A 24727-nucleotide genomic window follows, 5' to 3' on the forward strand; every position below is an offset into this window, starting at 1 on the left:
CCCACAGACTTGATGGTGGGCTCGATGTGGAGGTGAGGAGGATGGAATCAATCATTCCTCTAATCAATCGTTTTTCCTTGTCTCCAAAGCAGCTCGAGACACTCCTTCCTACCCTGCCTCCAGGAGGTGGCTCTCTGAGTGGACTCTGCAGTTGGGGTGACAGCTCGCCAGGGGTGAATCTGGAAGGAGCCACAAATTCATGAGGCTCCAGAGACACTGGCCATTGTTGTGTGCATTGAAAGAACCACAGCTGGGCAGCCCGGGTGGCTCAGGGGTTTAGCGCCACCTTCAGCCCAGGGTGTGACCTGGAGACCCGGGATGGAGTCCCTCATCAGGCTCCCTACATGGAGCCTGCTCCTCCCTCTGCCTGTGTCTCTGCCTCTCTCTCTCTCTCTCTCTCTCTCTCTCTCTCTGTGTGTGTGTCTCTCGTGAATAGATAAATAAAATCTTAAAAAAAAAAAAAAAAGAGCGAGCCACAGCTGTCCCCAGCCACAGCCCTTGTGTTGGTGAGTCCACCCCATGGATCAGGCTTGCCTGGTCTTCCCACGGCTGGTGCTTCAGACCTAACGTGGTCTAACATCACCCCCAGTCGCTCTTGAACACATTGCCCTGCTCTACTGTCTCCACAGCACTTGCTACTCTTTGAAAGAAACTTCTTAATTTGCTTCCCTGTGTTTTGTCTGTATCTCCCCACAAGACGGTGAGTTCCACGACGACAGAAACCCTGCTCTTCTGGTTCACGTGCCTAGAACAGTGCCTGGTACACAGCAGGTGCTCAGTACCAAGAAGACAGAGGAGTAAACAACTCCGCAAAGGCCAAAGACCTTCCCTCCTCCCACACCAAGTGCCCTCTCCCTGGGCCATGTGGACCTCCTTGGCTCCGGGCTGTGCCACAGACTGAGCAGCCCTTGTGCTCAGATGCCCCACGAGTCCTGGGCACACTCACTCTGAGCCTTCATCTGGGCCTAGGGCTCCAGGTGAGTAACGGTTTTCCAAGAAACAGCGCTCTCATGGGAATTTCCTTCGCTTTATTCCCCCAAGCAGAAGAACTGCCAGGGCTGGTATTTTTCCAAATTCCACACCTTGGGGCATGAAGCAAACTCCGCAGGACCCCGGGACAGAATTATGTATTCACGCACACGACTAAAAGAGCTCACAAGCAAACATCGCTGGTGCTGCTGATTCATTACTATTTCTTTTTCTAGTTTTCCCTACAGATCTCAGGGCCAAAGTCAACTGCATTTGTACTTGGGAGCTGGTTCTTTTTAACCCAGGATATTAGACAGGATTTGGTTCTCCTAGCTAAATTCCTTCTTGGAAAGGGTTCTTCATTCTTCTTACTCTTCTAATTTTATTTAAAATTAAAAAAAAAATGCTTCCTAACATGAAGATGGGAACTGCATTCAGCAGAGGGGAAAGAAACAGGACATGGTGAGGCTCAGCCAGGCTCCTGCAGAGCCCACCAAAGGGACGAGTCAACGCTGAGTCACCATGAATGGTCAGTTCTCGGAGCCTGAGTCAGTGGCTGCTGGGCATAGGGCTTCTGATCCCTTCCACGTGCCTACAGTCTCCTCCCAGGCCAGGAGGGAAATGACTAATAACACCTCATGGTCCAGTGATGCTTTCACCTGATATCATAACAGGATACCTGTGGGATAGGGTGAGCTGTCATCTTACAAATGTTCCATATTGCCCTGACATTGGGTTGAGGTGGGACAAAGGATGGGGTCCTACTACTGTGGGTGAGGCCAGGTACTGTTCTCCAACCTGCCCCTCACGGCAGCGGTGTCTAGGCTCACACATTGGCAGAGGTACTGGGGCTGCAGGCAAAATCAAGTCAAAACTCAGTTGTAAAACTCTAATTCACACGCCAGAAGTCTCACCAACTAGGGAATATTTTCTCTTAGAAATTGCCTTTTAGGAAACAGAGGCAAATGGTAAGATCAACTTTGGTGGTGGTGGGCGGGGGGGGGGGCATTAATAAAAATCAACTCTGAGGGATGTTATGGAGGCTTGAGCTCAAGAGAACAGCAGCGCCATGTGTAGGCCAGCCTGCCATTCCCCAGCATTTATTTTTTAAAGATTTTTATTTATTTATTCATGAGAGACACAGAGAGAGAGGAAGAAACACAGGCAGAGGGAGAAGCAGGCTCCCTGTGGGGAGCCCAATGTGGGACTCGATCCTAGGACCCCAGGATCACGCCTGGAGCTGAAGGCAGATGCTCAATTGCTGAGCCAGCCAGGCAGCCCTCCTCTTTAGAATATATGCCAGCAATTCTCTATAGAGAGTGGGATTCCTACAAAATCCCCAGAGGAGATTATTAATAAGATGGACACTCTCCCTGGCAGGAGAGTGTAAGAAGGTGGGCGGTAGAAGCTGCCCTGCCTTCCTGGGAAGATCTTGCTCCCACTTTGGCAGCCAGCTGGGTCCAGTCATGGGGTGATGACCAGCCGTGCCAATTCCTGGATGGGTGACTAGCCCGTGTGTGTGTGGAGGGAAGCCCCCTGGCCGGCCACCTGCTTGCCCTGCAGCAAAGCAGCGAGGGTTCCACAGGCTCCAAGCTGGAGCTCACCCACCAAGCCAAGGACACTACTCACCAGCCCACGCTGCCCTGCCCGGGCCTGGGCCTTGCCCGGGCCATCAGCCCTCACCGGGCACGTGGCTGACAACACGGCAACACAGGTACTCCGAGGAATTGGTGTCAGCGAGAGAGGGTCCTGGGCCTCACTGCCTCTTGTAAGAGTCACCTCTTATTCAGAAGACCCCCTAGCACATATTGCGTCCTCCGCAAATGTAAGCTATTAACCACGTACCAGACCGAGGGGTCGCATTTTCTGTTACACCCTCCCGCTGCACACCCTGCACCTGCAAAGCACTTTCACAGAAACCCTCTCACTCGTGCTTCTGAAACCCGCGGAGGGCCGGGAATTACCCACTCTATCTCCCAGGCTCAGAGCAGCTTGCCTGAGATCGCACAGCTCAGGAGCAGAGGACAGAAAGCCTCCGATGGAGGAGTCCCAACTCTCTTCTTGTCACCACGCTACCTACGCTTGCTTCTTCGCCCAACCTGCAGCCCCAGACAGCATCTGAAGACGTGGTTAGGCCCAGTATGGAGACACCCTGCCATGCGGCTTGGGTGTCCCTGCTCAGAACAGATGGAAGCCCCGGGCCTCTGCACACTCCGGGGGCCAACCGTGCCTCTTCCAAGCCCGCTCTCGTAGGCCAGTTGAGGGTTTGGCAAGGCCACCAAGGCGAGGGAGCCTGTGGCTTCCGCCACTAGAGCAGGCCCAGAGTGCTAGGACTCTCCCAGCATCAAGGCACATCAAAATAGCCCGGGGCTCCTGGGGGTAGGAGTGGGTCAGGGCGGGACACTGAAGAGGTCACCCGAGGCTTTTTCAGCTGCTTCCAGCAGGCATGGGGTATTCTCTGAACATGGGGCCTTTCCTGCGAATCAGCCAGCCTCGCCACCCCTCCTGCTCTGACCCCCTGGCCTGCCTTAGCCCCTGGCCGTGTCCTCGGAAAGGTTTTCAGGGGTGCCCTGCCTTGCCCTTGGCCACTCCGCCCGCATCAGGGACAACTCAGGAAAGGGACTTGAGGCCTGAGGTCCAAGGAATCTAAAAGACTCCGTGCAAATGACGTGAGGGGCAAAACAAACTTCGCTTACAGAAAAGAAGCTGGCGCCCTGTTCAGTCTTTTCAACTCCCAGTGGGAGCAGGTTTGTTGTGACTAATGCATCAGGCTTGAAATCGCTTCAAGCAGCATACTGATTAGCCCAAGGCACAACAGAGGCAAGTGCAAAGTACCTCCCAAAGTGCAATGGTTCCAACAGAAAGAAAAGGCTGCCACTCTCAGGAAACAACTCACCTGCTAGCAGACCCCACCCCCCCCCACCCCCCCACCCCCGCCCACTACTCAGTTTGATTCCTTAGCAAAGCACCAAGGCCTAAGGAGCTCTGGTGGGCAGCAACTCAGACAGAGCCAGATTTGAGGGGAGGGATTTTTGGCTGGATCCTGCCATCCTCCTCCCCCTCCTCCTTCTCCTCCTCCTCCTCCTCCTCCTAAACCTTCATGATTTTTCCCTGCCCACAGCCTACACTGCTCAGCATTACTCTCTAGGACCCTTATGAACTGGCCCTTATGAACGCTGGGTTGAATGGTGTCGCATCAAAACTCTCTATCCTCCTGGAACCTCAGAGTGTGACCTTAATTGGAAGTAGGGTTTTGGCAGATGTAATCAGTTAAAATGAGCTCATAAGGGATGAGGATGGGCCCGAAATCCAATGGCCGGTATCCTCATAACAAGACCGTGTCTTCGAAGACACAGAGACACACAGAGAGAAGAACGCCGGCTGAAAACGAGGACAGAGTTCTGAGCACCGCATCTACATGCCAAGAATCGCCAGCAACCGCCAGCAGGTAAGAAAGAGGCATGAAGCAGATTCTCCCTCAAAAGGAAGGCTCCTGGAGAAACCCTCCAGAAGGAACCAACCTCACTCATGCCCTGATTTTGGACTCCTAGCCTCCAAAACTATGAGAGAATACATTTCTATTGTTTGAAGCCGCTCTGTTGTGGTATTTTCTTTTTTTTTTTTTTTTTTTTTTATGGCAGCCCCAGGAACCTAACACAGGTCCCAATGCACTTGTCTAGCCCTATCCTATCAAAGTCATCCTCCTCACATCCCCTGTGTAAGAGGTGGCTGTTATACATTTAAAACAAGTAATAGAGTTCAGGTCTCATCTTTGCCTTGTTGGCCGCCGTGTGACTTTGGGCAAACCAATTCACTTCTCTTATTTTCAGTTGTCTAATCTATACCATGAAGATAATAGAAGGGCAGTTGTGGGAGTTGGAAAGAGAAAATATGTGTGTAACAAGAGGGAGACTAGATCAGCCACAGAATTTCTCTTGGGGGAGGCATTACACTGGTTCAGAAAATAGAGCCAAATAAACCTCCTCGCAGGAGGGTGGATCCCAAGGGCTAAGATCAAGAAATTGGGGGGCCCTGTTGACTAACATGATGTATTGGTATAAGTTGGGTGGTAGTTGGCTAAAGAATGAGAAAGGTAAAGTTCACAGGGAAGAATCCAGGAGACATAAAGGGCCAATAAGAGCGAAACTGAGGGAAGGAGGGAGCGAGACCTCTCCACACCCCCGTGTGGCTAGGGAGTTTGGGGGGGTGGGGTGTGGATAGAAACATCTGATGGATATTTCTAGTTGTTCATGGTGAAGCATACAAGATAAGCCCAGACCTCCATCTCTTCTACAAAATATGCAGTGAACTCTAAATTGGGTTCTAACATTTTTATGATCACAGATTCTTTGCATTTGATTTTGGAGGCTGGGTTGTCATGGGGGTACAGTGAAGAGAGCCCACACCGACACATGAGCTGGAGAACCAGGGGGGCCTGGGGGCATCTGGTTTACCAAGTGGGCAGCACTTTATGAACATTATGCATAAATGTTTGCCTCGGCCTCATTCCTCACCTTCCTGACCATCACTTGCTCCTGCCTGAGCTGGCGATGACTTCTCCCCTTCCTCTACCACTTCTCCAGCTATCCGAATCCTACCCACCCTTCCAGCATCAGCTGCCTCCTGCGTGAAGCTTTCACCACCTTCCCAGCTGGAGGGACGATCGTCCAGCTCTCAGCTCTGTGCAGTGGGTATTCCCATGGAACAGGTACCATCTTCCTTCTGGAGTTAGAGCAGAGCAGTAAAAAACAAGACAAAAAGTCCTGCAGAGGCAGATAAGGGAAGGTGAACACAGAACAAAGAGAAAGACCCAGAAGGGAGTGGGGGGAGGGGAGAAGGTGGGAGGAGGAAACTCTAAAAAGCTTTCCCGGCCCAATTCACTCCCAGTCACTGTATCAGGGCGGGGTTGCAGGGCCACTGGGAAATGTGATATCTCCAGCAGGCCCTTTTGTAAAGCTGAAATTCAAGCATTTCCCCTGAGTCTTGAGTGTCATTGTGAGGCACCCTGAATACAACTGCTACGATGGTAACTGGTTTCTTGCAAGCTCTCTATAGCCATGAAGGCATGAATTATCCCAACTTCCGCCTGCTAAGCTTTCTCCCCACCCTCCCTCAGAGCAAATAAATATACCCACCTGGATGGGCATTAACCTCAAAGGGTGGGCAGGTGAAATGCTCCGACCTACACACAAAGGGCTCCCCATGGCCTGGAACGAGGAAATAACTCCATTTACCCATTCAGTGGGGAAGGAAGCAATCACCTACCCCTTGCCCTCCGCACCTAACCTGGAGCCCAGGCTACTGAGCCTCTGGGAGCTGGTTATATAGGAACAAAAAATACATGTTTGCTGTTCTCAGGAAGGTCCTTGTCCAGAGGGAGACAAATGAGCCAGCAAGTGCCATGCAGTGTGAGGGCTGCAAGGAGAAGGTGGCCCAAGGGTTACAATAACTCAGGAATTACTATCTGGGCTCTACTGTGCTTTAAAGGGTGAAAAAAGAATTATGTCTACAACTCTACAACTACTACCACAAATCCACACATTGGCTGTTAGATTCATCACCTTTCTAAATATTAAAATGTAAGGAAATGTATGACTTAGGACAACAGGAAGAACCTATGATAATCAGACTAAGAAGCCTAGAAAGGGTCATTCCCAAGGAGAGGGAATATGCAAAGGTCCAGAGGTATAAAGTCATGGTTGCCATATAGACACCATTCTAGTAACTATTTGTGGAAGATTCAGTGAAGTAGCTATTCTAACAATGCCCAGAGGCTGGATGGCTTAGACAACAGACATTTATTTCTCACAGTTCTGGAGGCTGCGTGCCAACGTGGTGGGGTTCTTGGTGAGGGCTCTCTTCTTGGTTGATGGATGGCTGTTTTCTCACTGTATCTTCAATGGTGGAGAGAGCAAGCTCAGGTCCCTTTATCTCCTTATAAGGAGATACAACTAACGCCATCATGGGGCTCCACTCTCATGACCTTATCTAAATCTAATTATCTCCAAAGGGCCCACTTCCTAATACCAATATGTTGGGGATCAAGACTTCAACACATGCACTCGGGGTAGGAGGCGGCACAAACATCCAGTCCATAGACTGAGTTTGCAGTAATTAACATCAATGGACTATGAGAATAATCACTATTTGTCCAAGACGTACCAACTTGAAATTCTATCCCAGTATTAATAATGTAGAGTTGGAAACAACATAAGTGCCCAACGGTTAGGGATGCATGAAATAAATTACTTGCATACAACTAAATATGCTACAGCTAGTAAAAGCAGCTGGGTAGAAACATACTAATCACATGGAAAGATGTCCATGATGTATGATGTTTTTAAAAATGTAGGTCAGAAAATATATAGATGTTAATCAATAGGGAAAATAAGACTGGGAAAGAAAAACTGACCTGGGATGCCTGGGTGGCTCAGTGCTTGAGCATCTGCCTTGGCTCAGAGCGTGATCCCAGTCCTGGGATCCAGTTCTGCATCAGGCTCCCCGTGGGGAGCCTGCTTCTCCCTCTGTCTGTGTCTCTGCCTCTCTCTCTGTGTCTCTCATGAATAAATAAAATCTTAAAAAAAATAAAACTGACCCAAATATTCACAACTCATCTAGAGGTGAGATTTACAAGCAGTTTTTAACTGTTCTTTTACCCTGGTTGTATATTCTAAAATTTCTACAATAAATATGCAAGATGTTCGTGTGTGAGAGTGATTGTGTATTTACTGCCAGACATGACCCAGGAAATGGGAGAAAGGGCATCAGTATCACCCTGCAGGTCAGAGTGAGTGCATACACCCAGCCCAGAATCCCTGCAGCCACTCCCATTGTGGACTATTACCTGAATCCCTTCACATTTTCTTCTCAAAGGTCACCTCAATCAGCCCCAACCATCCTCTTGGTCAGTTTCCATGGCATAGCCACATGTACCTTCCAAGATAGAAATGTAATTAGCTCTTGGAGTCAAAAGACTGGGTGGCCTGGGTGGCTCAGACAGTTGGGCATCTGCTTCGGCATGGGCCAGGATCTCAGGGTTCCGGGATCGAGCCCCATGTCGTTGGGCATCGTGCCCAGCAGGGAGTCTGCTGGAGATTCTCCGCGTCTCCCTCTGCCCTTCTCCCCCTCTCTCTCTCTAAAAAAAAAAGTTTAATAATTATTTATCAGCAAATACACATTGACAGATGTGAATGTTGGCCTATTTTGGGGAGTGGGGTGGGAATAAGAAAGAAGCAGCTCCAAGGTAGATGGAAAGTGGTTGTAGATTTTGAAGAGCCCATGAGGTCAGAGGGCCAAAGAGAAAGCCCTTTGCCTTTATAAGTGAATAGCTAAGCTAGTAGTTGACCACCTAAGGCATAGCTAAGAAAGACAAGTGGAAGAGAGTAACAGCTGAGATTTATTATTTCATCCATCCCATCCCACCCTTTTCTACACTCTGACACTATACTGTGAGCACAACACAGTTCTAACCCTCGTGGAGCTTGCATGCCACCAGAGAGAAAGATGGAAAGGAAAGGCATCGTGCTGTGAAGACAGGCAGCGATAAGTACTATGAACATAAACTACAGGAAGTGAACAAAGACCGCGGCGGTGCTATTTTAGATGGGTTGGTCAAGGAAGAGCACGGCCAAGGAGGACGTGAGGGGGCAAGCTCTGCGTTTACCTGTGGAAAGGCATTAGGGCCGTGGGAACAGCAAAAGAGGTCCTGAGTTGCAAGTGTGATTGGAAAACTTAAAAACAGGAAGGAAGCCTGTGCATTGGAGCAGAGTGAGGTCTGGGAAATGCAACCAGGTGTGCTCCCTCTGGATACGGGTATCTCTGCTACCATCCTAGGTTTCAGACCCAAAGAAGCTGCTTCTATCCCACCGCCTCCAGTCACAGGGGGACTGAGTCTCTGAAAACCTGGCTTAGTTGACTCACAGTATAGGGAGATGGTTAAGAGCTCAGGCTTTGAAGTCAGACACCTGTGGGTGAAGGTCCCAGCTCCTTCCCATCCCTGCTGTGTGTCCCCACGCAAGCTGCTTTGCTGATACGAAGCCCAGAGGTGTGCTGGTAAGTCGGATCTCCTGGGGTAGAGGGTGCAGGACATGGAGAAAAGCCTCAGTTTGTAGCATTTGCCAATTTCTGTGGTAGAAATACATCCACTGCAGCCAATTTCAGCTAGCAACACGGAATCGCCGAACACAGAATTAGGAAGAGACACACACACACACACACACAACGGGCTCTCAAGAGCCAGGACCAACCAGCTCCAGCACATCATCAGCTCAGTTTCTTTCATCTGTGAAAACAGATTTCGCCTCATGCAGTACTTGGTGAGAATTACATGAGGTGTATATAAAAAGCACTTAGCATAATGCATGGTGTGTAGCTAATGCTCCATAAGTGAGAGCTGTGATTCTTGCTCATTAAGGACGTGGGATTCTGGTCTGGCACTTGCACGCAGAAATGAATTCTCAAAGGACAGAGCAAAGGGTCACCGGGAGGGCTGGGGCCTTATTCTGACTCTGTCTCTGCCTCCTGTGTGACTCGGGGCAAGTTGCTTTCCCTCTCTGGGCTTCCGTTACTCTATCCGAAGTGAGGCACAGAACGAGTTACAGAGTTCCTTCCAGACTGGACATTCTGCAACTTCCTACTTTGGGGACTGTTCTGGAAGCCCCCATGGAAAGAATGGGTGGGTACAGGTTACCAAGGCATCATTAGGGGTGAGATGGAGTTCCCTGGATTCTTGCCAATCTTAAAAGCTACCTGGACAGATGTGTGCAGAGTCTAGGACAGAAAGCCTGAGTGAGTTCTCTCCTGGCAAAGACCACAGAACTGTTCAAAAAATCAAGAGAGGGGAATCCCTGGGTGGCTCAGCGGTTTAGCGCCTGCCTTTGGCCCAGGACGCAATCCTGGAGTCCCGGGATTGAGTCCCACGTTAGGCTCCCGGTGCATGGAGCCTGCTTCTCCCTCTGCCTGTGTCTCTGCCTCTCTCTCTCTCTCTCTATGTCTATCATAAATAAATAAATAAACAAATCTTAAAAAAAAAAATCAAGAGAAAAACACCTAAACGAGAGGGAAGGGGGTAGAGGGGACACTGGGTGGCTCAGCAGTTGAGCATCTGCCTTTGGCTCAGGGCGTGACCCTGGGGTCCTGGGATCAAGTTCCGCATCGGGCTTCCTTGAGGAGCCTGCTTCTCCCTCTGCCTGTGTCTCTGCCTCTCTCTGTGTGTCTCTTGTGAATAAATAAATAAAATCTAAAAAAAAAAAAAAAAAAACAGAGAGAGAGAGAGAGAGGCATATACATGACAGTGGGGAGAGAAAAAAGAGATCTAAGGGAGTAGTTTGAGGATTAATAGGTTCTCAGAAAATGTCTTCAATACACATTTTAGGAAGGAAGGCCCTGTGTGCCAAAGCTTTCATGTAAAGGGAGAAAGGAGCCATAGACATAATGTGGGGTGAGATGAGCGTAGCAGAGGCAAAGGGGGGGGACCACAGGTGAGGATGACCAGGCCCTGTGACAGGGGAGCAAGCGGCGGGCTGGAGGGGCCGGGCCACGCCAGCTTCGCGGGATGGCAGCCGGGATCTGCACAGCCCAGTTCCTTGTGCCTCCAACGTCCTCATTAGAATCCCTTTGAAGTACATCAGACTATAATTTTCAGGAGTCAAGAGCAAAGCTCCCTGTAGCCTTTGGCTCGCTCGGACCGTCAGCGGGAGGGAGCGCAGTGTCTGACGCAGCCCCCTCAAGGCCACAGACGCGAGGCAGGCCTGCCCGCAGAGGACAGGCGGCCCCAAAGATTTTGCGGACTTTGTACGTTTGGCGGTCAGCGTCTCTGGACTGGCCCACATCCCTTCTCGGGGGACGAATGGGGCCCCAGCCCCGGGGCCCCCAGCGCCGCGATCGCCTCCCTGGCTGGCAGCTCCGTTTTCCTCCCCGGGAAGTACTTAGCTCGAGCAGCCCGGGCGCTCTGGGCGCTGCCTCGGTCGCGACAAGTGGGTGACTTCACTGAATGACCATCTCGGTCGTCCCCGATCCATTTTTGGGTCACCTATTGTTCCCCTAAGGAGCTTAGTTCCGACGCCTCGACACCCAGGGACATGAAAGGCGCTGGTTGGAGCGCACGTTTCCCTGCGACTGGAGCTAAACCCTGACAGGTGAGCTTAATTATTGGCTGCCTCCAGCTCCTCGGCAGCCGGCTTGGACGGAAAGAAGAAAGTCATAGTAAAAACGTCATGACATTCTAGTCAAGCCGGGGACCACGGCCCCACAGCCGGTGACTTGCGGTGGCACAGCCGAGGCCCAAGAGAGGTGGGGACGAGCCCGGGCCAGGGGCGCCCCGCCCATGCCCACCTCTTAACGAGGACACCCGGAGTCCCAGGCCCGGGTCGGGAGCCACAAAGGCGGCGTTGATTCCGCCCATAAACGATGATCAACCACAGCCTTTAAGCTTATTAAAAATAAGCCGAGCAAGGACTCAATCATCATCAAATGCTCAGTGTGAGGTTGCTTCTAAAAATAAGAGTCCATCTGAAATTCTAACAGCATCTTACGGTGGATGGCTACACAATCTGTTGGCAAAATGCAAACGAGCAAAAGAAACCTCAGAATCGCCCAGAAATGACACTCTGGGAGCTGGGGGGGCCCCGGGTTCCAATCCCGCCTTTCGCCGCCCGCTGTGCCCCGCCATCCCCTTGACCTCGTTTGCCCGTGGAAGATCCACCAGCCTCGGACGCTGGCCCAGGGCCGCCCTGGCTGCCCGTGCAGGTGGCACCGGCCCCCCGTGCTCCCCACGGGCCCCCAACCGCGTGTTTTCCCCGCGCGCCGCCGCTGATGCTCACGGCCACGCTCCGTCCTTTCCCTGGCGTTCAGTGCCACGGGCGTGGCGGCAGGCGGGACACCAGGCAGGCCCGGGGAGCGGTGTGACCATATGCCCACTGTCCAGGGTAGGGCACCGAGGCCCAGGAAAGGCCGAAGAGCGGGAAGCGGCAGAGCTGGAATGCGAAGGCCCGGCTCCCTCTGCCTGAGCACGTGAGAAAGATGCTGGCTGAACTGACTCCTCCCGCCTTGGGCCCCTGGTGTCAAATGCGGGCGAGGAGGGGGGCCGGGCGGGGGCAGCTATGTGATGCGAGGTGCTGTGCTCCTGTGCTCCGTGGGAAATGCACCCCCAGCTCACGCTGCTGCTCAGCTCTGCCCCCCGGGCGACCCGGGCACAGTCCTCCCCGCAAAGCTCCCGGCAGGTCCTGCCCTCCCTGGCCCGTGGATCCTGCAGGTGCCACCGCCCTGGGGCCAGCCACGCCCTCCCTGTCGCCAGCCAGCGGGGCTCGCCTGAACAGTGAGTTCCCGGTCCCCAGATGGGCTCCCGGGTCCTTCCTGGGGGAGATCAGTGCTGAGGGGAAGCAATCTGTGAACAGTCCACACCAACTCCACCTTGATTTGCAGTTTTAAAAGAGCAGACGACCGAGATCAGATCAATACGACTGCCTGGAGGCGGTCAGGGGGAAGCGAAGAGGGCCGGGCACTGGACAAAGTTGACTGGCCTCCCTCCAAGGGCAGCTCGGGCACCGGATGGCCCAAGCACGGAGGTTCGGCGCTTGCCCTAGGTCCCATCTGCTCCTGGTCGTTTAGTTGGGCTTGCCTTATGGAGCCCTTTCTTTCTTTTTTTTTTTTCTTTTTTTAAGATTTTATTTATTTATTCATGAGAGAGGCAGAGACACAGGCAGAGGGAGAAGCAGGCTCCATGCAGGGAGCCCGATGTGGAACTCGATCCTGGGACTCCAGGATCAGGCCCGGGGCCAAAGGCGCCGCTATAAGCAGCCCTTTCTGACTGCTAGCCTGTCTGAGAATGGCACAGTGTGATGGAAGGGGATTAGTCTGAGTCCTCTATCTGTGCTGTGTGACTTCAAACCACTGACTCGACCTCTCGGAGCCTCAAGTTTCACACCTATCAACTGGGTATAATTATTCCTGCCCCAACGTGTTATTGGAAGGTAAAATAATACGAGTGATGACACGGTAAGTGTTCAATACAAGGCGGACAATAATGGTAATAATCACAATGGCTTTTTTAAGAGGGGAAGACACGGTGAGAGCCTCGCCTTAGCAACCTTAACCTGCGGTCACCCTCAGTCTCGTGAATGCAGATTGTGGGGAGCATCCCAGAGGTGGATATGACTGACACTGTGCACAGGACAACAGGAGAGAATGGAAGCAGGATTCCTAGGAGACACACAGAGGGGGCAGGTGGCAAAGGGGATAGATAAATCAGGAGAATGCGGAAATGAGGCGAACTATGAATAAAAAAGAAACCCACTTCTAATTTTGCTATCCACAATGACTTATTAAATCCACCTTCTTTTGATTAATTGTCCTTCCACGTCCTTCCAGCATCCTCCTCGTTAACAACAGCAAACGCATTCCATAAATAAAACCACAGTCGAGAGGTAATTAATGCTGAGCCATCTAATTCCGAATTTCAAATCATGCTCTACTTACATTAAAATAAGATTGCAGGCATGTGTGACAATCAATTTTACTCTAATTTAAAAAAAAAAAAACATACACACACAAACTGAAGTCAGTTATTTAGGGAGAGACTTGGGAAGCATGGCTGCAATTGGCTTCCGTATGTCGCCCAAATATGTGGAGCTGAGCTTGGGCGCCTGTCGGGACGTGGCACTGTCATTGCCTTGTCTTCTGCAAAGTCACACACGTGACCAGGTTCAAAGGACATGTATCCTGGTACCTGGGTTGAGCCAGGCCAGCAGCAGAGAGCTGGCCGGGCAGGAGGGTGTGAAGCGGGCCAAGGCTGCAGTTTCTAGAACTCTATTTCTTAACTGACTCTATGTCTTGGACAAGACACCTCCCTTTTCTCTATCTCACTGTCCCCACTTCCTAATCTGTAAAACGGGCGTAATATTTTAAGATAGCCGCGTGGGCGAGATACTCTGGAAACTGCAATTTTCTGCTGCTGTGAGTGGTTATTATCAGCCCTGACCTGGTCCAAATGTTACTCTGTGCTTTCTGGATGGCCAGTTATAGTCAAGTGGCCTGAATTTCATGTCTTTCCAGTGTCAAAGCCAAGGCGAAGGAAGAAGACAACAGGTCAACAGGTAGGGAAGCAGGTGCGTGGAGGGCTAACCTGGGGAACAAGTTAAGGGCTATGTGATCCATTAGGCACAGTGCTTAGGGCCTATGATATTTGTAGAACGCATGGAAATGTTTTAATTTCTCTTTTTTGTAACCAGAAGGAACAATGAATACAATTCAGCCTGGATTATGCTTGTTTTATACCAAGGCAGTCATTAAATAAACTTTTCAATCTCTCTCTCTCTCTCTCTCTCTCTCTCTTTTTAATGGAGGAAGAGGTCTACAAAGCCAGAAATTCCAAGGGCTCATGAAAATCATGGCCCTGACCAAGCCCACTGCTTACGAATGCAGCAGGCTTTCCTTGCTACCCTTCCCAGAGCCCAGATCAGTTCCTCTGGAGCTGAGATGTCTCCTCCTAGACATCTGAGCCCTCTGGAGACGATACCAGGAGGTAATGTCAATTCCAGGTCAAGGAGTGGGTAAGAGTTCCTGACAGCATGGCAGGCCAGAAGGGAAGAGTCTTGAAGAGGGTAGGGGGAGTGGTTCCTGGGTACCCCTGGAATCATGCATTCTACACCAGTGTCCAAACTCACTACTGGACTGACTCATCTTCCAGGTGGAGATACTTACTCCTCCCGCTATCGGTGGGAGTACAACCTGGTACACACTTGCCAGAGAGCCATTTGGCGGTGTTTAGCAACATCTGAAAGTATGGACTTTGACCCAACAATTCTGCTTCCAGGAATGCATCTCATAGTTCTTCCTGTGAGATGGTACAAAGATAAAGGTATAATGATGTTCATGATGGTAAAAACCCAGGATGGCCAAAACGTCCGCCAGGAGGGCAACAGCCAATAAATTGCGTAGAGCCAACAGCCATACAAGAGTCTGTAATGGAGAAGTTAAACAGAGGGCATCTGATCTGTGTGTCAAGAGATGGTGAAGAGTGAAGAAAGACCTCTGTGAGCATGGAGAGATTCCAACTGGGGGAGGAGAGATGTATGCCGGTTTTTGTGCAAAAATTTCTGGAATGATGCACAAGCAACTATTCTCAGAAGTGATTGCTAGGATAGTGGGAATGAGGTTGGTTGGGAGGGCAGGCCCTTGCCCGGGTGAGGGTGGCAGGGGTGCATTTCAGGCAGTCTCTGGCAAAGTACGTCGTCATCGGGATCCTCTCCTCTACTCAGTGAAGCCTGGGACTCACCCCTAGTTTAGGCCTTCATTCTAGTTCTCGTTCTGGAAGGTCTTTGCATTCTTAGATGGCATCAAGACAAGCAAGCAAAAAGTTTGAGCTGAAAACCCAGCTCCCACTTTACTAACTGCATGGCAATCTCTGGAAGCCTCAGTTTCTTCCTCTGTAGCAGATGAACTACCTTAAGGAAGAAATGAGACAGTATTTGTGGTAATATTCAACACAACGTCTAGCACATATTAGATACTCAATAAACACTGATTGCCCCTGAAGCCAGTGGAAGGGAGGGGGATGCAATGTGCAGGGGAGCACATCAACCAGAAGAGGACCCTGATGGCCTGAGGATGGGGATGGCCCTAGCCTGACCCAAACCCTCCACGGCTAATGGGGCAACCAGACAGTCCAGGCTTCCCAGGCTGGTTCAGTCCAGACAGCTGCCACAGCAGGACAGCAAGCAACTTCTGGGATGACTGGCTGACCGGGGGGCCCTGTGTCCTTCAGCAGGAAGGGATGAGCTGGTACTTCGTGACCAGGTCCAGATACCACCTCATTCCCAGCGCTGAGTCCAGCCCACCTCGGCCTCATTTCCGAGTGCTGTGTCTTATCCCTCATTCAGATTCAGATTTTGTCCTTGGGGGAAACCCAGCCACAAACTCGATTCCTAGAACCAAGAACTGCAGGCTCTAGGCATTCTCCACCTGTAGCTGCCTCTAGGTGAGGAGGCCACAGGCAAGGCCCAGGAGGGGAAAAGGCCTGGTGCACATGGCCAGGGTGAAAGACGTCAGTGTGTCCCCTGCCCCTAAAGTTATGCTGGGCCAGCAAAGAGGGAGGGCCCACATCCAGTCCTGCTCCTGTCTAACCACTCAGCTGGGGTGGTCCGTGGTCCCTCCCAACTGGGTTGAGGGAGATGTTCGGCCTGAAGCCCGACTCCCAAGCTCAGGAGCAGTGACATGGCTTTGCAGCAGCAACCTCAGAACCACCACCTTCCCTACTTCTCCCCCTTGCAAAGTGCTTTGAAGTGTACGGAGTCCTTCACAGGGGCCTCACAACGCCCTTGTGGGGAGATGTGGATTTTCACCACGTTTTAGGTAAGAAACAGACTCCTACCAGTTCAGTCGTTTGTCCGAAATCCCACTTAGGGGAGTTGGGATGTGAACCTAGGTCGCACGACCCCTCCCGCAGAACTCCTTCTCCTGAACCTCTGGCCCTCTGGATCCCAGCTTTGTCCTCGTCCTGTGAACAGACTGAAGTGGGTCTTTACTGTCCAGGCTGCCCTGAGCTCCGGGCCCTGGAAGGAGACTGCCCACATCCCTGTGCATGTGTTGCTGCGACACGCCACCAGGTGGCAACAGCAGCCAGGGCTTCCCGGGCGGCGGCCGAGGCAGCGGGGAGCGCGGGTTGGTGCGCGGCCCACAAGGTTCGGGCCCTAGAGCTGCAGCTTCTACTGCACACCGGGCGGCTTCTTGCCTCCCTGCCTGTCTGGGCACCGAGACCACAGGAAGGCTGCTCCCACTATCTAGACACTGGCAGGGCTGACCCCAGGCCAGGCCCCAGGAGGGGCGCGAACCAGCAGTAGTAAGCCTCCTGGCACCGGGGCCCCATCTATGTGCACAGGCACCCCGCGGAGCAAGGGCGCATCAGCTGTCAGCGTCTGGCCCGGCCTGGAGCACCGCACATGGAGGAGAGCCCTCAGTTCACCAGCCCTGGCTCAGACCACACCCCACTCTTGCCAGTCCTGCACCTACGCGATGGCCGCTTGTGGAATGATTTCTGTGCGCCACAGTCCGACATCCCTCGTGCTGCTGTTGGAAAGAGCACTGGACCGAGGTTAGGAGCACGGGCCCTGGGCCAGACCGCCGGTCTCACTAGCTAGCTGAGCCTGGATGGGACCCTGAGCTCTTTGCGTCGGCTTACTCATCTTCAGACGTGACAACAAGTGTCCACCCCATATGCGCTTGCTGAGGATCAGAGGAGGTGATATATGTGTAACGTGCTTTTAACCTCCCCCGGGTATATAGTAAGTGCTCCATAAACGCTTGCTACTATCAATGAAGGGCCTACCAAAGCAAGTATCGTCTGCTGCTTGCTTCTCTGGTCGTGCTCCACCCTTCCATATCTTCCAGAACATCAGTGACTCCCCTTCCCTGAATGCCTCGCATGATTTCTGACCTCTGTGCCTCGGCGCGTCATATTCTCTCTACCTGGAAAGCCCCTTACCCTACCTCTTTTGAACACACCCCTCCAAATTTCAGGCCCACCACAAATTAGTAGTCTGCCTTGAATTAGTTCTTTATGAGTTTTATTGTCCCTAGATGCATGCAGGGATCCCTCCCAGAATTCCACACAGTACTTCGTTCATAGGAGGTGCCCCCAAAAGCGTACAGTACAAATAACACCTTGCCAAAGGCTGGAAGGCTACAAGGTGTGCCTGCTTGGAGCACTGACATATATATGGGAGAACTTTTCTTTTCCTCTCCAAGGACAGGATAAAGCATTTCCCCCTGCACTATCCTCTTCAGATATACTATGAAACTTGAATTCATGACAGCTGACTTTTGAGCATAAAAGTAAACCTAAGGCCTCAGGTGTTCCTCAACACTCTCAAGTCTGGGACAGCTAGCAGCCCTTCTCCCCTCTTAACAGGGAAAAAGAGAGCGTTCTCTTCCAAGGACACTTGTCAATCCCCGACTCAAGCAAGAGAAAGGTTTGGCCAACTGTTCATTCAAATTCCTAAAGGGGCAAGCAGCTGACTAGGCGTAAGACAACGGGGAGTGGTGCGGCCTGTGGCAAATAGAAAACACAACCTAAGGTCATCCCTCAAATTTTTAAACCACCGTACCAAATGAACAAATGCATCCACAGACATCAGTTAGCCTGAGGGATGTCAGCTTGCCAACTTTACCTTAAACATCTGCCACTGACCCTCCAAATAGGGGGCTCCAGGGAACTCGGCGTAAGCTCTGAATAATGAAAGGGGACAAGACCTGAGAGTGAATCCTTGCTCTGTCGCTTCCTAGCTGTGTGACCTTGGACATCATACCTTCTCTTGGCCCATTTTCTCATCATTAAAGTAGGTATAAAAGGAGAACCTACCTCGTGGGGTTGCCCCAGTGATTAAATGAAAACATAAGTAGACTAACAGAGAACCTGATGTATGTGAAGGTCAATAAATGACTTTAAATTTTCCTGACCAAGTGGGAGGATTATAAGTGAAGGGGGTAAGATCTGTGTGTTTCTAAGCACACTGCACCTGCTGGTACTAGCTGTGTGCTCTCCCAGCTACTGCCTCTCCTCCCGACAGGTGCCACCGTGCGGCCCAGGGGACGGGCCCTAACTGGCCAAGCTCCAGCATACAGCTCTGCACTGCTCTAGGCAGCCAGGCATTGCGGCAGCAGAAGCCTTCCACCTGCAGGAGTAAAATGTCTTCAAAGGGCTGTCGTAGAGCCCACACACTCAAAGCTATGTGACCTCTGCTACGGGGGAGAGTCTCATCACAGTAGCCAGGAATGTCCTCCCTGGTCTCCCCGAACCAACAAGCTCCATCTGCCAACTTCACCCACCACGTCAAGGGGTAGCATATCAGGTTTAGGTGTCTACGTTAGCTGTGAACACCTTCTCTCCACTTGAAAACTCGGCCACAAGTTTCCCACTAGGAAAGGCCGCCATCCACTTATCGTGGTCTCCGTACTTTCTCCAGAACCAAACAGACAGAGTTGTCTTTTCATCTCCCGGATGGGCCTCTCCCACATCTGTCACCCACATTTAAGATCTACATCTCTAAAACTGGAGATCCGGCCCGGACAAGGCTGACAGGCTCCGGATGGCTCCTCCGCAGACCTACGTCTAAGGGCTCCTATTCTCTGCGTTGGGCCCGGACCACAGGGCGTGGAAAGCATAACTGGTACCGAAACCTTTATTTTTATTTATTTATTTATTTATAATTTATGATAGTCACACAGAGAGAGAGAGAGAGGCAGAGACACAGGCAGAGGGAGAAGCAGGCTCCGTGCACCGGGAGCCTGACGTGGGATTCGATCCCGGGTCTCCAGGATCGCGCCCTGGGTGAAAGGCAGGCGCCAAACCACTGCGCCACCCAGGGATCCCCCGAAACCTTTATCTTAGCGTTCTATATTATACATTCTCATCTTCCCAAACATCAGAGTGCATTGAACGGAAGTTTACCTCTTCTTCATGACCCAGGAAGCATCAAAACCATCATCAATCGCTCCAAGGACGACTGATAAGACTGTGGATTTTTTGGTCCCCTCTTCCTTTGCTGTCAAGCTGTCAGCGGTTTCACTGTGTGCTGTTGACTGGGCTGTCAGAGCACCTACTTATCCCAACCCTTCTAATCAGCTGCTTTGGACCTGCTTGGGTCCTGAGACATCAGAGGATGACTAGTAAAAGCCACCATTCACTGGGCGCTGCATGTGTGCCAGACTTCCTGCTAAATGCTTTCCAAGAGCAACTTCACTGGACAACCCCCAAGCACCCGGGGAAGTGGAAATCTTATCCTCGTCTTTCAGATGAGGAAACTAAGCTTTGAGTTGAATAGAAAGGAGCAAAGACGGTTCCTGAATCCAGTCTCTTTGACCCCAAAGGCTGTGATCATAATATACCGCCTTCCACCATGTTACCCCGCTTTGGAATTGCCTATTGGGACAGTCGGGCCCCCTTCCTCCCTCCCCATCTCCTTGGGATGATGTGATTCCCACAGCAGGCTGTAAGGCCCATGAAAGCCTGAATTCTATCCTTCTTGTCTACCCTGCACCACCCTCTCCCTCCCCATGCTGCCAAACACTGGACCAGGCACACAGAAGAGGTCTAATACATAGCATCACTCCCTTCTTCCTTTCTTTCCCTCATATTTTCTTACTCACGACTATCCTTAAAACCAGGCTCTGGATTGCCTTACTAGAACTTTTCAGTCTCCTTCCGGGGGCTGGGAGTGGCTACGGTACCCCAACTCTAACCTGAAATCGTCGGGGGGCCTGTCCCCAGTTCTCCCATCAGGACCCCCTCTGAACATCCATCCATTCATGGTGCCACGCAGAGGCCCCAAAGAGCTCCAGCAATGACCCCAATGGCATTGCCTTGGGCTCCATGGCTGGGCCTTGATTCCAGAAGACCAAGAATATGCTCCTTTTGGCTGGCACTCAAGTTCTTTCATGGGACTATGCGAGGTCGGCCTGTCTAAATGATTGCTGGCACAGAGTTTTCACAAAAAAACTGCTTTGTCATAGGTAGGGAATCCCTCAACAATATTTGTCAGGGGCCCTAAATATCCTAGGAGGAGCTGTTTCCCTGCTAGCCCTAAAGGAAGACCCCACCGATATGTTTATAGTGATGAGATCTGTGTGAAGAGACACCCAGGGCAGCTGGAATCAGCTTCCAGAACAGCAGAGCTGGGGGAGGTGTCCTGCAAGTCTGGACTTCAGAGAAAGCAGATGTGAGTTCCAATCCCAGCTCTGCCATTTGCCAGCTGAGTGGACCCTGGACCAGTCCCTTCCCACCTGCCTGTGGACTCAAGCACTTTGGTGTAGGAGCTTTATGATAGCTTTTTTTTCAAGTCCCAAATCTTGGGGTGCTTGGGTGGCTCAGCTGGTCAAGCGTCTGCCTTCAGCTCAGGTCACCATCACAGGGTCCTGGGATCCAGCCCTGGGTCAGGCTCCCTGCTCCGTGGGGAGCCTGCTTTTCCCTCTGCCTCCGCTGCTCCTCACCCCTCTTGTACTCTCTCTTTCTCTTTCTCTCACTAAAATAAATAAAATCTTTTAAAATAAGGTCCCAAATCTTTCCAAATTACAGTTGACCTTGGACATGGTTTTGAACTGCATGACTTCACTTATATGTGGACTTTTTTCGATAAATACGATGTAAATGTGTTTTTTCTCCCTTATGATTTTCTTAATAACATTTTCTTTCATCTGGTTTACTCGAAGCCAGCATATAATATATATACACAGTACATGTTAATCAACTGTTTATGTTATCGGTGAGGCTTCTGGGCAACAGTAGGCTATTAGTAGTTAAGTTTGGGGGGAGTCACAGTTATACATGGGTTTTCAACTCTTCAGAGGGCTGGTGCCCCTAACTCCCACGTTGTCCACTGGGCTCACATTTCCAGATGGCTGAGGAGAGCAAGCTGGCAAAGCGATGATGAGTGTGGACACCTGGTCCAAATCCCAGCTCTTCCACCAGCTAGTTCTCCGATCCTTAGCAAGTCAATTATAAAAAGTAACTCTCGGTTATCCCTTCTGCAAAATGGACATTATTTCCTTATAAGCTAATTAGGAGCATGACATGAGAAACCTTATATATTTAAAAAAAAAAAAAAAAAACCACAAACCTCAGCCCATGATAAGCATTTGAAAAATTATGGTTATTAAATTTGAACCTGACCTTCGAGTCAATCAAGATTTTATTTAGCACGTACCTAACACAGATGCTAGGTGCCCCAGGAAACCCAAGCCTAAAGACCAGATACTCCCTGAGAAGGATTAGAATGTTTCCCTGAATGTTTAATGCTGAAAACTATTCTCACGGAAGCTCAGCAGATCAAGTTCTATTAAATATGCCGGGTAAGGCTTTGCTCTTGTCCTTTGACCTTCCGCTTCGGCGAAGCTCCAGAGCCTGGGATAGCCAGGGAGGTCCTCCTAATTGTCCCCTGTGCCCACCAGTCCTGGAATCCAGTGAGAGGTGGCCCAGAAGGCAGAATGACAGTGAGTAGCTCCAGTTTTCCTAAAAGGAAGCTATTTTTAATCCTCACGGCAATGGAAACTGCATATATTAACATAATCTCAACCCCACCAACTACTTCCAGTCTTTCATTTTTTTAAAACAGGCTTCGTGATCAAAAAAGCCATGCCCAGTTTGTGTCTGGAGCTGGTTGATATAAGGACAGAGGCGGATATGGTCACTGCTGCACGCTATGAACGGACAACAGGTTTGGAAGCGGCACCCCGCCCCGCCCCCCCACCTCCTCCCATGGACCTCTCTCTGCCCCTGGAGCTGCCTTGGGCCTAAGGCTCTTTGGAAGAGCCTCTGTTCCTGAAGGCTGGTGCTGGGGGCTGGACAAGTGCCGGCAGGTCAGGCTGATGTTGCCCTCGAGTTGGGCAGATGGCAGCAGACGGGCAGGTGGCCACCCCCCACACTCAAGCTCCTTCCTCCCCACAATGTCAGCCTCCCCACAGGCTCCATTTGTTCTCCCATCCTGGAAGGTTATTTTTACCACGGGGGAAAAAAAAGTGATGCTATTTCTCTGCATTCTACCCTGAAACAAGTCACACCAGCTCCCTCAAAAAAAGCACCCAACAGATGGCTCTGGTCCCCTGTGCTCAGAGAAACAGCAAACCTCCTGGGCTGTTGGCAGGTTATTAAAATCTCATGCATCGTGCAGAAGTAATGGCTTGAAACTCCTCGGCCCGGAACAGCATAGAGGTTAGGAGTTTGAGTCCTACCTCTGGTTTTGGCTATCCGACTCCAAGCACTAGCAAGTGACTGAGCCGCGCTGTGCCTCTGTTTCCTCCTGTGTAAAATGGGAATCACAAGAATGTTTATTTTACAGAATGGTTGTGAGGACTGAATTAATCAGTCCAGTGCCAGGCACCCAGGAGCTGCTCTATGAGTAACGGCTAGAAGTACTATGACCTCTGGTGTAAATCTTCATGGGGCTAGAAGAGGCAACATTGACCCCCCAGGACTCCACGTATAGTCACAGAGAGAGCCACGGAGAACAGGCCCAGGCTGAGCTCACGGCTGCCCTGCAACCAGTGGCACTGAGCTGCCAGGTACCCGGCTTAGTGACAACGCCCATGGAGAAGTCGTAGATCTTCTAGAGAGGTTCCGAGCGGGTGCAGGCAACAGGGCAGCTTACACTTAGTGAACACTTAGTAGGTGCAGGGCCTGGGATCAGCACACTATAGGGCTTCTCTGGTCTCATCCTCTCAACACCATAAGGAAAGTACGATCATTATCCCCATTTTGCAAATGAGACAACTAAGGTCACCCAGGAAGTAAGCACACGAGGCCAGGACCCAACTCTGGCCCAGCTGACTGGAGAGCCCACGCTTGCAATGACTACATCCCACCCGGGTGGGACTGGAGGGTGAGGGCTGCTTTCTACGCCAGCCTGAAAGGGGGATCATGGGCCTGGCCCCACCTTCCATGGCTGAGTGTGCGGTGCATGACTTTACTGGGGATCTGGATTCCAGGCACCGCTGGTGTGAAGCACACGCAGAGACTCCAGCTCTCTCACTCTCCAGTATTTAGGGGAGTGGCAGGGAGGGAATGCGTAAATCTCTCCTCCCCCTGCCCCTGCCCAGCTCACAGCGATTGCTCCCATCACAGCCTCCATCAGCCAAACTTCTGAAAGTCTGTTAAGATGCCAACGTGCGACCTGGGAGGAGGGATTACTAACCCCGCGTTGGCTGTAAACGCTTGAGCGTGAGTTGCTTTGCGTCAGGCTGAGTGTGAGTGGGAAGGAAGGGCAAGAGGGTCAAGAGAAAGGGACCCAAGGCAGTCAGGTGTTGAGGTGGCACGCCCTCCTGGAAGACGCTGGCTGGCACAAGTCTTCTCAAAAGTGACCCCCCTGGAGTCCCCTTGTCGTAAGCTGTCCTCCCTCTACTGAAGCTGAAGATCTTACTCATGTTGAGGTGTCTGTGTCGGCCGCTGATTTATTATAGTCTCCCTTTTGAATATCTCATTTACCTTTTAACACAGGCGTTAAGGAAATTGCTACCTTGCCTCTCTGCCGGCCAGGTGGTAACTTCACCAATAACTACCGCCAGCATATGGGCACCTATAAAAATGCAAGAGCTTACTGTAGGAGTCACTACAGGGCACCACGTCCTGCACTCATCCTCCCTTTGATGGTCTTAGATCTACTTGTTCCCCTTCAGCCTCACTGCCCACCCCTATTCTGGGCCTTTACTGTCAGTGGGTGCCACGGTCACTTCATCTATAGAAAGGTGCTGATAGTTCCTTCCTTTTAAGACTATTGCAATGATTAAATACGTGAATACACGTAGAATTCTTAAAATAGCACCCAGCACAGAGTAAACACTCATCAAACGTTGGCCGTCACCACCATCATCAGTAGTAGTCCCGGGATTACCGATGATCCCCGCTCAGGCCTGCCTCCAGGATCCATCCTGTTCAGTGTCCTGAGGCGAATCCCTTATATACTATTTTCAGCCTGCCTTTCCCTATTTGGAATCCCATCAGGGTTCCCACTTTCTGGGATTGAGACCAGATGTCCCTGACTGTCTCCAAGGCCCTCATTCTCCAGCGTCCAGCCTGCCTTGCGCCATCACTTTCCCGTACCGACGCAGTCAGAGCAGGTCTCCTCATATCATCCCTCGCTGCACGATGCTCCCTGTCCTCAGAAATCCTTCTCTTCTCCCTCCACGTATTCAAAATCTTTTATCCTCTTTAAGAAAAGAGGGGAGATCAGAATGCAGCCCTTGTCCTGTCTCTCCCTGTCTTCCGTTCTGAAGCTGG

General features: G+C 51.3%; 1 protein-coding gene across 5 annotated transcripts in view; it reads right to left on the reverse strand.

Moving 5' to 3' along the window:
- The window catches only part of NAV2 (neuron navigator 2), a 727084-nt gene that overhangs the window by 351682 nt on the left and 350675 nt on the right, over nt 1-24727 (reverse strand). The window lies entirely within an intron of this gene.

The sequence above is a fragment of the Canis lupus genome, chromosome 23 (assembly GCF_048164855.1).
Source record: "Canis lupus baileyi chromosome 23, mCanLup2.hap1, whole genome shotgun sequence".
NCBI lineage: Eukaryota > Metazoa > Chordata > Mammalia > Carnivora > Canidae > Canis > Canis lupus.